Here is a 5,000-nt window from a genome sequence, read left to right as displayed (position 1 = left end):
TTAGTCTTTCTAATGGTGTTGGGAAGAGTGAAATTGTTGCAGCTAGGGCTGAAATACATTCATTCAGGAGGATTGGAAACTGAGATGACAGAAATAAAAGGAAACACATTGCAGTTTTGAATGATCTGTATTCTGTATGACCAAAAATTACAGAGTATTTTTTTGTTTTGTTTTGTTTGATCATTTCCACTGTTCAATTGCGCCGGCGCCTCACACACACACATACAGCATTGCAAACATTGCAGCCTGTTCATTATCAGAATAAAATACAGTCAACCAAACAGCTACACTGGATAATTTCAATAATCTGTAGTACAGTCCCGTTCAGCCTGGGCTCGGGCCAAGCACATATTTGTTCATGTGAAGAGGATTTTTTTTTAATTTTTTTTTTTTTAAGTATAAATCCTGGTTCACATAAATAATAGTTTAGCACTCAAATACATTGCAAATATGGAAACATTTAATTGGATGCGTGCCGAATGAGAGAGGTAGGCTGCGTGTTTGCTTTCAGTTTTGCTGTAAATCAGTTCATTTTGTATACTACAACAATGTACTGTAGTTGACTAGCTTTAAAGCCAGGTTTTAGTAGATCAGTTCGTTCAGATGGTTCACTGAACTGATTCAAAAAACATTTACTGATTCATATGAGTCATCACTCAATAGCGTTCCCAAAAGTCGCTCTAAAAAAATCAAAAATGTAATGTATATAAATGTAAAAAATAAACATAAAATTATTTTTTTTTTAATAAAATTTTAAAAATAACCTAAAAATGTACTTGTGGTAACATTTAAATATTCAAGACAAAAATATTGTTGAAAGATTATGTATTTGTCTATATACTACGGCTCAAAATTTGGGGTCATCCAGATTTTATCATGTTTTTGAACGTCTCTTATGTTCACCAAGTCTGCATTTATTTGATCAAAAATACAGTAAAACACAGTAATATTGTGAAATATTATTACAATTTAAAAAAATGTAAATGTAATTTGTTTATGTGATGCAAAGCTAAATTTTTAGCAGCCATTTGAAATAAAAATATGAAGATAATACATATTTAAATAAATATTAGTGTGCACATTGTATTAATAAATACTGAAAAAACATGAAAAACATTCATATTAACACATGCATAAATACTGTTGTTTGTAATTGCTGCTTGATTAAATGTTTTTATTTTCAATGTGTTCATAGTTCATGCTGTCACCCTACCTCATACCCTTTCTGATAATCTTAAATATATTGCCCCCTGTTAAAAAACTTCATATATTTTTTGTTAGTAGCTTGTCATGCACCTACTTTATCAAAGGAGTATGTTTAGTTGAACTACTTTAAATTATGAATAGTTTGTAACTAACACACACACACACACACACACACACACACACACACACACACCCTGTGGTGCAGATGCAGAGATATGCTTCATGCTCAGAGCAGGCATGCTGTAATTAAAGGATTTCATGCTGATTTTGACATTTTGTTCCAACATTAAAGGAGGAAGAAGTGGAGACCCAAACAAGGTTGTTGTTTTTTCAGCCTCTTTGCACAGACCTGGGCACACTCGATCAGTCTCATGTCAGAGAAGCAGAAGAATATAGAAAGCAAAAGCAGTCTGTCTTGTTATTAGGAGACCAGGACACATTTTCTAGTCTGCCTGCAGGAAACGCTTCACTTGAAGTAGATAAGCTAATAACACATGAAGATGAGCTCAAATGAAGATGAGCTAATAACACATTTGACCGTCTCTGACACCGTGTTCTTACCAGGCGCACTGCGGTTAGCGATAAAATCTGTGTGTTAATGAGTTTTTGTCTTAAACCAGCACAGGTTATTGGTCACTTGCTTTCTAATTTCAGTGGCGTTGCTTTGGCCACACGATTACTTCAGCTTGCGTTGTTCTCGCTCGTGTGAATGTATACGAAATATCAAATATGATCTGATTGTCTGTGAATGTTTTACAGATGTAGCTGTAAGCGTGTGGCGTCCTCAGGTAACTGTGTATTATTGATGTGTTAATGTTTGTGTGTGAGAGAGAGCTGTGGAAATAGGGCAAAAGCAGCACTGCAGAATGTAATTAGGACAAGGTTATTGTGAGACTTTCTCAGGTACACACACTGATACCACCCACCTTCAGCTGAAAACAACCTCTACTCTCACACACATATTTTGTGGGGACATTCCATAGACATAATGGTTTTTATACTGTACAAACTGTATTTTCTGTCCCTTTACCTTAATCCTACCCCTCACACAAAACTTTTAGATTTTCAAAACACTTCATTCTGGATGATTTGGTGACGTGAGCCGAGTGTGGTGTCCCGTACTCAGAATTTGTGCTCTGCATTTCACCCATCCAAGTACACACACACACACACACACACACACACACCGTGAACACACACCCGGAGCAGTGGGCAGCCTGGGGAGCAGTTGGGGGTTCAGTTCTTGCTCAAGGGTCTCATCTCAGTCGTGCTATTGAGGCTGGAAGAGAGCACTGTACATTCACTCCCCCCCACCTACATCTATTCATCCAACCATCTATCTATCTATCTATCTATCTATCTCTATCTATCTTTCTATCGTTCGTTCTGTCGTTCTTTCTATCTATCTATCTATCGTTCGTTCGTTCGTTCTGTCGTTCTATCTATCTATCTATCTATCTATCTATCTATCTATCTATCTATCTATCTATCGTTCGTTCTGTCGTTCTATCTATCTATCGATCTATCTATCTATCTATCTCTATCTATCTATCTATCTATCGTTCGTTCGTTCATTCTGTCGTTCTATCTATCTATCGATCTATCATCTATCTCTCTATCTATCTATCTATCTGTCTATCTATCATCTATCTATCTATCGTTCGTTCGTTCATTCTGTCGTTCTATCTATCTATCGATCTATCATCTATCTCTCTATCTATCTATCTATCTGTCTATCTATCATCTATCTATCTATCGTTCGTTCGTTCATTCTGTCGTTCTATCTATCTATCGATCTATCATCTATCTCTCTATCTATCTATCTATCTGTCTATCTATCATCTATCTATCTATCGTTCGTTCGTTCATTCTGTCGTTCTATCTATCTATCGATCTATCATCTATCTCTCTATCTATCTATCTATCTGTCTATCTATCATCTATCTATCTATCGTTCGTTCGTTCATTCTGTCGTTCTATCTATCTATCGATCTATCATCTATCTCTCTATCTATCTATCTATCTGTCTATCTATCATCTATCTATCTATCGTTCGTTCGTTCATTCTGTCGTTCTATCTATCTATCGATCTATCATCTATCTCTCTATCTATCTATCTATCTGTCTATCTATCATCTATCTATCTATCGTTCGTTCGTTCATTCTGTCGTTCTATCTATCTATCGATCTATCATCTATCTCTCTATCTATCTATCTATCTGTCTATCTATCATCTATCTATCTATCGTTCGTTCGTTCATTCTGTCGTTCTATCTATCTATCGATCTATCATCTATCTCTCTATCTATCTATCTATCTGTCTATCTATCATCTATCTATCTATCGTTCGTTCGTTCATTCTGTCGTTCTATCTATCTATCGATCTATCATCTATCTCTCTATCTATCTATCTATCTATCTATCATCTATCTATCTATCGTTTGTTCATTCATTCATTCTATCTATCTATCTATCTGTCTATCTATCATCTATCTATCTATCGTTTGTTCATTCATTCGTTTTTTCTATCTATCTATCTATCTATCTATCTATCTATCTATCGTTCGTTCGTTCGTTCTGTCTATATCTATCTATCTATCTATCTATCGTCTGTCTGTCTGTCTGTCAGGTGTTTTGTGTGATGATGATGATGATGATGGAATCTTAATGTTTTTGTCTCATATCAATGGATAGATGGAGTCTGGGGGAAAGCGAGTGAGAGAAAGTGAGAAAGAGGTGTGAGAGCGATTTTGTGTGTGTGGGGTGGGGGGATGGGGTGGTGAGGGGAACAGATGGTTTCCTCAGTCTGACTGCGATGTTTCTCTGGCAAATTTGTGTGTGTGTGTGTGTGTGTGTGTGTGTGTGTGTGTGTGTGTATGTGTGTGTGTTGAGGGTCATTTGCACAACCTGTGATCAGGATCTATCTAAGAATGGCTTTTTGTGCAGCAAAAACAGCAGCTGATGGAACACATTGACACTTCAATCACGATGAAGAAAAGTGTCCTGCGGGATTTGAGACACAGATGTAGAAACTTGATTTCATATAATGAATTTAAATTCTGACATTTGAACATGACTTAAGTGTCCAAACACATTTTGACATCACTGTATTTGTATTTAGATGTGAAAACAGATACTTATCACTGCATGTTTGACTTCATTTTACATCTTCATCTTCGCCGTCTTCCTCTAGGACAGTTTTGCTTTGATTTTAGGTGCTCCAGCACCATGTTTTGCCTCTTGGCACCCCCTGCTGTCAGAATGAGAGAGCAGCTGTTTTCAGGCCCTTAGATAGAGAGAAGGAGCAGGGACCTGCTGTTACATATTTAAAAAACTGAGTGTTGCATTTTACCTGTGCTGGCTGTGTGTGTGTGTGTGTGTGTTGCATCAGAGCCCACCTGTGCTAAACACACCTCACACTCCACAGCAGATGGTGATGCTTGACCAACGAGTCTGAAAAATATGGCCTGTAGACTAGAGTTAAACATTCACACTAACAATCTGTGACGCTGTTTTAATTCTCCGGTGAACAGAGGTGTGTGTTTGACAGCAGCATCACAGTAATTCATGTTTATTGGAGTGGGATCAAATCCTCAGAGGGATCGCTGAACACAGATGGGATGAACAACACATGATCAGAAACACACACAGATCAATGCACAGGGCATACTTCACCCCAAAACCAAAAGAGAAGAAATAGAGAATCATATTTCATACCATCATACCATCTCAAAGAGGCACAAAATCACTTTCACAGACTTTTTCATTAACTGTTCCCTCCTGGTGGAATGACG

General features: G+C 37.1%; 1 protein-coding gene across 1 annotated transcript in view; it reads left to right on the top strand.

The window, feature by feature from the left end:
* LOC107666670 (disks large-associated protein 4-like) overlaps positions 1 to 5,000 on the top strand; it is a 39,093-nt gene that overhangs the window by 885 nt on the left and 33,208 nt on the right. The gene's annotated exons all lie outside the window — the stretch shown is intronic.

Source organism: Sinocyclocheilus anshuiensis, unplaced genomic scaffold (genome assembly GCF_001515605.1).
Source record: "Sinocyclocheilus anshuiensis isolate Anshui unplaced genomic scaffold, SAMN03320099.WGS_v1.1 scaffold91, whole genome shotgun sequence".
In the NCBI taxonomy this organism is placed as follows: Eukaryota; Metazoa; Chordata; class Actinopteri; order Cypriniformes; family Cyprinidae; genus Sinocyclocheilus; species Sinocyclocheilus anshuiensis.
The sequence above is the reverse complement of the archived record's forward strand: the minus strand, read 5'-3'. Positions and strand labels throughout refer to the sequence as shown.